Here is a 9,435-nt window from a genome sequence, read left to right on the forward strand (position 1 = left end):
TCTGTTGATACAACAACATGTGGATTAAATCTGAAAGGAGAAAGAAAGCTGTTCTGTTGAACTGACAATCGTGCACAGAGGGCTTATATCTAAATTGGGGCAATAAATCAATAGGAAAGATTTATTTGGCTGAAACAACCATTTACTTAGACATGGAGCAAGAGCATTTTTAAATCACTCTGGACACTGCACACAAAACAGCTTCTTTGGTTTTGTTCTTTTTTTGGCCTCTTTTTTTTTTTTTTTTTTTTTTTTTTTTTTTTTTTTTTTTTTTTTTTAAAGTATATCCCCAAAGTTTCTCATTTGTTTTGCTTAAAAATATTTACTTTTTGGCACTTAGAGCCATGACAGGTCAGCCAGCCGGCACCACTGGGCTCTCAGCTGCACTGCTCCTACTGGAAAAGAAAAAAAATCAGTTGCTTCATTTACATTACTACATTAAACAGAGGAGTGGCCTGAATTTATGCTTTCTCCCCACTATGCTCTTCTCCTGTATTTTAACAAGTGAATGTTTTACTTCTTTTCTTCAATTCTATTAGCAGAGGCTAATATTCACTCATATTCAAGCAAGGAACTCGTTGGTTGTTGCTGCCTACCGGTGTCAGACAGCAATTTCTCCTGCAGCACCTTCTGAGACCTGCACAATTATTTGCTGTATCAGAACCTCACTCTTAGATGGGCACTAACCTGAGCGAGGTGCTCGAGAAGCTGCAAGCACCATCCTCAAAACACCGCCAGAAACACGCATTCGGTCTCTGGATCCCAAACGACAAGCTGATGCTGAGGCACACTGACAACAAGGAGGATTTGGCAGAACATTTTAAGTGTGACACTGGTTGTAACTGTAGATGGGACCATGAACTGCAGCCATCTCTTTAACTGAAATCAGATGGTACCTGGAACCGACTGCACAGCTAGAACAGAGATGACACCAGCATCTACTAATGACTGGATGCCTCACGCCACAAAGATGGCAGTGGCTAACCCATGCAGATGTCACCACACAACACCAGCCAGTCTCTACAGAATGACAAAGACCAAAACATAAATCAGTATAATTTGTCAGTTTGATGGGAATGTTCTGTGAGGAAGTATTCATTGGAGATGCTACTCAACACTAGAGAAAAGCGTTTTGTTCCAGAACACTGCAGCTCTTCTTCAGCACATTCTGTAATGTCATCAGCTACAAGATTAGTATTATTTTCAGAATTCCTGTACTGTATGTGCAATAAAACATGAGAAGGCATCTGCATATGGCACAGAGTAGCGACACTGAGAAGGCGAAGATTTTGGCTGAAATTCTTCTTTCAAAACATCCTTCCTAATATTGCTTACAGGAATCACAAGAAATGGGCTTCTTCAAAACCATTATAAATACAGCCCCCAGCCCCACAGATGAAAATACTTCAGGATCCCTAACTTTTGTATTCTGCCAGGAAAGTCCCGATTTATTCTATTTCATCTTAAGTTCCATTTGCTATGGAGGTAGAAATCTCTCTCTTCTTCCTATCTCCTTCCCATCTGCAGCCATGCATACAGCCCACGTCTCAGCTCGGCCCCTGCTGCCTCCTCACTGACCATCTGGCTGGGACAGACTCCAAAGCACTACATTCATACATCTAGAACATCTCAGTCTTCCCTCCTTCCTTAAATCGCTCTTTGCCAACAAGGAGCCACACCAGTGGGACAGAAAGGGAAAAAGCAAAAAGACTAGGAGAAGAAAGACAGCCTAAGAAGAAGGCCTGCTTTTTATTATTATTATTCTCCTTTAATTTTTATTTTGGAGAATTGAGCCCTCATGACCATTAGAGTTCATGGAAGAAGTACACGGTTATTCAGGATGCCAAGCAAAGTACAGTCTTCTAGTTTTGATAAGCTCTCATGTCGTCTTTCCCATCTATAAAGCACAGCTGGCACTCTGGGATGTAAAGCTCCTGGCCAGATAGAGCCACAGTTCCCAGCTGGGAGGAAGATGTCGCAGTAAGGAGATGGGCAGCCAGCCAGAGAACTGTCCCTGCCCACAGCAGGCACTACCTGCTCCACGACCTTCAGCACGCTGCACCCCATGCGGTGCCCCTTTAGAGGCACACAAGCACCACCTGCAAGCGCTTACACAGAACCCAGCTGGTAGCACTGATGCTAAAACAGAAGAGGGAATTTAAAGGATAAGTAAAGCAATATATAAAAGCTGCTGAGGTTTCTGCACTGCAGGCATCATTCCCGCATAGGAAACGTGCGCTTCAGTTAGCCAAGCCTAATCAGTGCAGGGCTGATTCAGAGCTAATTGCTCAGAAGAATGTTTTGAGTTACACCAGTTTGGTATGCTTTTATAAAAGCAAAACAAGGTATGTTTTGAGCAAAGCAAAGATTGTGTTTATATTTACGTACAATCTGACTCCCACATACAAAGAATGCTTCTTCCTGCACAAAAACTAAAAGCATCAAGAAAAGTCAAAACTAATGCAAATGATCTGGCTCTGTAATCTTGCCAGAGCAGAAGAAGCCCCAGAGCAGTTTAGCAATCACTGTCTTAAGTTCAACTTTCCTGACTCCTGCTTTGTTCAACATCTTAATTATATTTTAAAAAGTCTACAGCACTTGAGATTTCAGGGCACATTTATATACGTTGACTAATTCTTCCAAGGTAAAAACTATTATCCTCTTTATTACAGAAGGAAAGTGAAAGAAGACAATAAGCAATTTGTCAAAGGCACAGAAGGAACTCACATAAGGGTTGGGATCAAAATCCAAGAGATTCTGAAGTTTCTTATTGCTTCTAAAGGATTTTTTTGTTTTTTGAAGACAATAGCAGAATACAAAAAAGTTCTCATAAGAACATACATTTAAGATCGAGGCAGTTTATGGGGTATTATTTAAATAAATGAATCCACTGTTGGAAAACTATAGTGAATTATCTAATAGATTGCTTCCAAGTACAGTGCTAGCTTTAAGTTAGCCCACAGTACAGTCAACCTTGCCTTGCATCATAAGATAGGGAAGTGCATGGGGCAATCCATCCCAGGCTTCAAGCTCTGTGCTCCGGAGCAGCACGTTACATCTCCCCCAGGACTCCTTTTTCCCAGCAGAGGATGTGCTGAATGCTGTCCGACAGCAGCCTCACCGTGTGCTATTCAAGAGTGCCCTCTAACGAAGCTGCAGCCGTTTCACAACACACACAGGAGACCAGAAAAATCCCAAATGAGACTTTCCAGAAATTTCTCATTAAACTCTAAGCTTTGTTTTCCACTGAACAAAAGGGACAAACACACTGACTGCTGACTGTTCCTGCACAGACGTTTTATATTCCCTTCTATTATGCAAGCCTCCATTGGTAAACATGTAAGTAGGAAACAGGACAAAAGAGAAAAATGGAAAAATTCAGAATTCTCACTTTCTGAGAAAGGAATCCGGATGAGATGTGATACCAGGGCACCTGACCAAGTACAACTTAAAGATAAACTGAGTTCTACAGGATCTGCTTTATCTGTAAGGAACTGCTGGGGAGCTTTTCAACACGGCGTTGAACACAGTCAAGCTAACCTCTACAAAAATAGCAATGTCATGAAGTTCACAACACAAAATTGAATCCTCATAAACCCACTCCCTAATACACTGCAGTATCAAAAAGTACTGCTTTTCTGAAGGGATGTCTTCATTTTAAGAGCAGTTATGTAAATACAGAGATTAAACAACTCCCTGCAAGTTTGTATGAGTGGAACTTGGTTTACTGTCTAGTTCACTGTCCCCTACCTACATAAGCACACATGCTTTGAAAAACGTCTTGCAAACAAATGAATAAAATCAAACTCACCAGAGGAGGATGGTGACCCTGCTAGCTCCGACAGATGGCTGGGAGACCCAAGGCTCACAGACCTGCAATGAACCAAAGCCTGTGGTTAGCACACACAGCTTTCTGCGCGCTCACTGACAGGATGCAGTGAAGTGTTACCTTGGGGGGACAGCAAGTCAAGCACGCGTGAAGCATCTTCTTAGAATCACAGAGTCACCAAGGCTGGAAAAGACCTTCGAGCTCACAGCCCAGCCGTCCTCCTGCCAGGTGTATTTCCCCACTAAACCACGTCCATCAGTACAACATCTGCTTGTTCCTTGAACACCTCCAGGGATGGTGACTCCACCACCTCCCTGGGTGCCATTCCAGGGACCATTGTTTAGCAGAATAAATGTTTCCTAACGTCCAACCTGAACCTCTGCTGACACAACTTGAGGCCATTCCCTCTCGTTCTATCACTACTTACACAGTGTTTCTTCAAACACGGCCTTACATACTTGCCAATCTTTTTGCTTCTTGCCAAACACCTTTGCTGTAAGGTTATGATCACGTGTCTGAGAGTCACAAGGACAGTAAGAACTCCACGCAGATGTTACACAACCTTAATGGCACCACTGTCCTCTTCCAGGCAGACTTTAACGACAGAACACCGCCAGAACTCCACTCCCATTCATCTGAATGACCTACAGGCAACAATCAATTCCAAAACAAAACCAAAAACACAAAACCCAAACTATAAAGCATTCAAACATGGCTACTAAAAACCAGCCTGACACAGTCTGGTGCTTACACACAGCTTTGCTTTGTAAAGCAAGATGGCATTCTCTATCTCAAAAAACCAAACCAATTTCCCTTTAGTTTCTAACAGCGGGAGACTTCAGTCCCCAAGGAATATTTCCCAAAAACTTACAAGCAGTTGTTCAATGTAAAAAAACCCACGTGAAGCAGTGTAATGCAGCAAGCACTTCCCAAGCAGTGCAAAGGTCCTCCTCCCACATCTTCACACATTCCTCACAGCACTGTTATGTTCCAGGCAACTCTTTTTCTGACATAACAGCTTATTCCTCGAGGAGGTTCAGGCAGAGTTTGACATTAAAAAGATCAGCAGCGGGCAAGCAGTGTCCTGCATGTTTTGAAAAAGGGATTTTTCTTCCACGAACATGTAATCCAAACAAGGCTCAGTGAGCCCGCATGAAAATCAGCAGTGGCCGCAGTACCTTTAAAACCACACAGCGGAAAGTTTTGGTGCAGAATGGGAAACGTGAGCACAAAAAAATAACACAGACTGAGAGTTACAGTACTTTGCAGCCTGAGCTGTAACTGCTGCTCTGAGCCGTGGCAATTCCCACACGGCGAAAGTTTAAATATTGAAGTTCATTGCAGAACATGAGCATTGGTACCTGAGCCACATGGCTGCGAGCAGACCTATAGGGGAAGCCCCAGTACTGTAAAATGTTCTGCTTCTGAAGGTAAGAGCAACGTCAGCCAAGAATAAATCCCTCTGCACAGTCCTAGCTGACTATAACATAGGAACAGCAATATTTTAACCAGAAAAGAAGTCTCTGAAATGACAGCAGCCATACACTTGCGCTTAACGCAAAGTCAGATGATAACTTTGGCACAGCTGGAGGGGCGACCAAGAGAGAAGGAACACGTTGCAATGTGTGCAGTCCATGCAGAGCTGCAGCCTCTCCTGCTCTGGGTGCAACAGAAGGAGAATTAACGTGCAGCTCTGCTCAGCAGATGTGCTTCACAAGCTGCACAGGAACAGATCCCACAGGTAGTGGTACAAACATAATTCTAAGAACAAAGCCATGCTTTCAGAGCTGGGCATGCAGTGGGGAACCTGGTTTCCATACCACAAGAAAACAATGCATTGACTCCACTGCTTTTATTTTCTTGGTAGCTACCATCACTAGCAACAGCAGGTAGGCACATTAGCTCCAGTTTAACCATGTCTTGGTTTCAAAACTGTTTCAGGCGCTGTTGCTGTTTAAATGTTTACACAACGTAAATAAGAACCAACTTTCTTTTACTCTGTTCTTCCATTATCTATATCTGCATTCTGTTTATTAGCAATTCCTTTCTCCTTCTGGATCTGCAGTGTTGCAGCTGGAAGGGCAGGTAACACACAGAGAGCGCCAGCAGGACGTACTGCTCAGAGGAGGAACAGAAGCCCATGTTTCACGTGGGACTGGGCAGGAGCTGAAGGACTTTTAGCTGTTGCTGGTATGATCAGATTCCAAGATATTTGATCTTTCTTTAACTTCTTTGGTCTATCTGTGCATTGCAGAACACACTGCAGAGGGTTATTCTAAAAAACATCATTCTTTCTTATATAGAAATTTGTTTGAAAACAGCAATTGTTGTAACTCTCCAACATGTCTACTGCTGCTTGGAGCCAACACCAAGCACCCAAAGTGTCATCTCAAGTGAGTGGCTGCCAAAGAGAGGAAATTAATTACGTTTGATCATTATCTGCAGACCATAAAGCATTCTTTGCCCCAATTCACCTAGCAAGGAATTCACACAGCTGGGAGGGAGCACACTGCTCCCAGTCCCAAGCAGTTCGACAGCACTCCCGTCTTGCAGGCCCAACTTAATGCCATTTGCTGATGTTGCAACACTAAACCTGCATTGTGTATTCACAGAAGAAACAAGACTTTCATCCCCTGGGAAAGGAGCTTTCCAGCCTCCTCTTCTGATACAAATCTAACTGCAGTGTCTCTTCAGCCTTCCCTTATCCCAGGCGTTCACACTCTCCTCTTTCATTGTTTCTCAGAATAATTTTTCAGGCTTTTATCACTCACGTCTACCACAGTTCTTCCCACACTGTATTAATTTACTAGACATTAATTCAATTAAAAGATGAGAATGGGAAATGGAAGGATGTTCAGCATTCAGCATAACTCATTTCTGTTCATGTAATTCCACTCCTCTCACACGCCTCTCAGTTCCTTTATGGCCATCCCTTGCTCCAACACACACCATTACAGCACGGAGCTGCTTGAGTGGGCTGCTGCTATTTGCCTGCATAGCACCAAGGATTCTCAGAGAGATTAAAAAAAAATTATGTTGAAGTCATAGGCATTCTGCTCAGCTCAGTAATTACCTTTGCATCAAAACAGAACTTAGTTCAGGGGAAAAGCACTCACTGCTTCTCAGTTAGCACAAGGTGACATGCGTCCCCTCACCCCACTCCTCCCAGGACTCATCACACACCAACAAGGACTCAGCGCAACTTTGGAGAACATTATTTTACTTCAGGAGCAATTTTGCTGGCTGCCAAAGGGCAAAAATGTGCAGGCGTGCTCCTGGTGCAGCTGTGAGCCGACCTACCTGCCTCTGCACTGAGCTCCCAGCTGTAACCTAACGGAGCCAAGAGCTCACAGTGCTGAGCCTACGCACAGAGAACACCCACTCCTCCCTTTCCCTCTCTCCAAGCTGCCTTTGGAGCACACAGAAGTTAGTTTGTCTCAAGCTTTGCCAGCTCACACTACTTTATGTCAGTGGAAAAGGAAGCAGTTCAAATGCTGCAGTTTAGTCCTCCCAAACCTCTGCGAGCAGCAGTGTCTGTTCTGATGCAGTTTCACTGCAGTTTCACAAGAGCAGCTTCTTCAGCTCTCCCAACAAAGCTGAGAAAAGTTTGCTGTAACTGCTACGCTGTAAGCAACAAAAGTTTGTGCACGTGAGCATTATGCTTACTTGAAATAGACAGCATTACTGCCTAAAAAATTCCAAATCAGAGTTTCTTGGCAGATTAATTTACATTGCAGGGTACGTGTTTTGCTGGTTCTGCTCCCCATGCTAAAATTTCTGATTATTCCTGCTCTATTGTTTGCAATAAACAGTGAGAAAAAAACATGGAAACCAAAGTTACGGCTATTAGTGACACTTGTGCCAAAAAGCTGTCACAGCCATGAGCCTGTTTCCATAGAAAACCACAGGGAACACCAAAACACCCAATGCTGCCTAAGAGACTTCCAGTATTCATGGAAGCACGGGAAGCTTTTTACTTTTTTAAACAAAACTTCATAATTTCAGAGTGAGTCAACAGATCCTCTAGTTGAGTCCATCACTCAGTATATTTTTATAACCTTGGAAGCACTCTTATCCTATCAAAACAATAAATGGGCACAAACGGATCCAAAAGCCCTTCAGAAGAACCTAATGAGATAAAAAGTGTGTCAGCAGGAAGTCCCAGCATGAAAACTGCTCATCTGGAGGTGAAAAGCCCGTCTCATGCCTTTCAGACTTGACTTGGCTGGAAATCCCTCCCAGCATGGGGCAGACTGCAGGCTGTGTCACCTCCATGTGGAGGATATACTGAACGAGGGATGCTCTGAACTCACACAGCTCCCCAGCTGCCCAGCTCTGACTCTGCTCTCTGTGACTCAATTCTGATGACTGAGAACAGTGGAGGAAGAAATCCACTAACTTACGCTAAACTTCCCCTGGAAGAAAATTATGCTTCCTCCTTAAAGTGGAGGTCCATACAAAAGCATGACACGTTAAAGCAACCTTAATTTACAATGAAAACTTTCAGAAACACACAAAATCCTGCTATTTCTGCAGCTTCTTCCTCTTCTGACGGGGAAGAACAAGCAGTGTAAGCGCAGTCCCAGCAGCTGACTCGCAGATTTCCCCCCAGCCACCTGGGCATCCTGAGCTCCCACACTGAAGCCTTCCTTCCACGGCATTATCTGACTCCAGCCAAAAAGCCCCAGCAAATGGCAACCTTTAACCTCTCTTGGAAACGACTCCTGTAATTAACATCCACCACTGCTAGCAAATTGTGTCGTATTTTAAAGAATCCGCATAGCTTTGACTTTCAGTTACCAGGGCTCATTATACTTTTGGTAGAAAGACCACAAACGTTCAACTGCCAAACAACTCTGCCACAGGCACGGCTTTACACAAAGGGACTGAAAGCTCTTCTCTGGGGTGTTCCTGAGCACACCGAGCTCAGCAGATCTGCTGCAGGCCTCGTTTTCCAGAAACAGAACACTGCTGTGGCCTCCAGGATTTTCAACCCCCGCTGAAGGGCTGCTAGAACTGGAGCTCGTGCTCTAGGAGCCATATGGAGGAGCACACAATCACTCGAACTTGGTTCTCTTTTAGAAGGAAAAAAAAAAAACAACCAAACCAATCAATTCTTCCCATAACATCAAAGTTCACACTGTGTCACTGGCGCAGCTGAACCCTGCAAGCCACTGTCTGCCAGCTTCCTACTGCACGAACAGAGACACGGCCCTGCTCTGCAGTGAAAATGAACACACACGACGATCCTCCCCCGCTCTGCGCGCAGCTCCACTCACCTGGCGCCTACCCGGAAGCGGCAACGCCAGCCCCCCCCCCGCGTCCGATGCTCAAACCCTTCCCCGCAGCTGCCGCTCCCGGAACTCCCCGCTCCGGTCCCGCGCGCCGCCGGACCTCATTCCTGTGGACACCGCACGCTGCGCCGACAGGGGGCGCTACAATCCGCAGCAGCGCTGCGAGCCCCGAGGGGCGGGGCGGGAGGGATGTACCGTAGTGACCAGAACGCGGGGCTGCCGTCCGCCTACCGTATTTACTGTACTTAATGGGAACGACGGCGCGGCAGCGAGAGTGCATCTTTATGTAAACGTTTCAAAAAGCAGCGCTAT

The 9,435-nt window shown here is 44.9% G+C and overlaps 1 protein-coding gene across 6 annotated transcripts in view; it reads right to left on the reverse strand.

Annotated features, from left to right (window-relative positions):
• The window catches only part of EXD3 (exonuclease 3'-5' domain containing 3), a 236,037-nt gene extending 226,916 nt beyond the window's left edge, over positions 1–9,121 (reverse strand). For all 6 annotated transcript variants that reach the window (XM_042878808.1, XM_042878811.1, XM_042878809.1 and 3 more), the window contains exons 1-2: positions 9,109–9,121; positions 3,812–3,873 (exon numbers count right to left, since the gene is read on the reverse strand). The gene's annotated coding sequence lies outside the window, so the exon portion shown is untranslated. The remainder of the gene's footprint in view (positions 1–3,811; positions 3,874–9,108) is intronic.
• Between the last annotated feature and the right edge of the window lie 314 nt (positions 9,122–9,435).

This window comes from Lagopus leucura, unplaced genomic scaffold, assembly GCF_019238085.1.
Source record: "Lagopus leucura isolate 7727_CA_CO unplaced genomic scaffold, USGS_WTPT01 Super-Scaffold_100022, whole genome shotgun sequence".
Classification (NCBI taxonomy): Eukaryota; Metazoa; Chordata; class Aves; order Galliformes; family Phasianidae; genus Lagopus; species Lagopus leucura.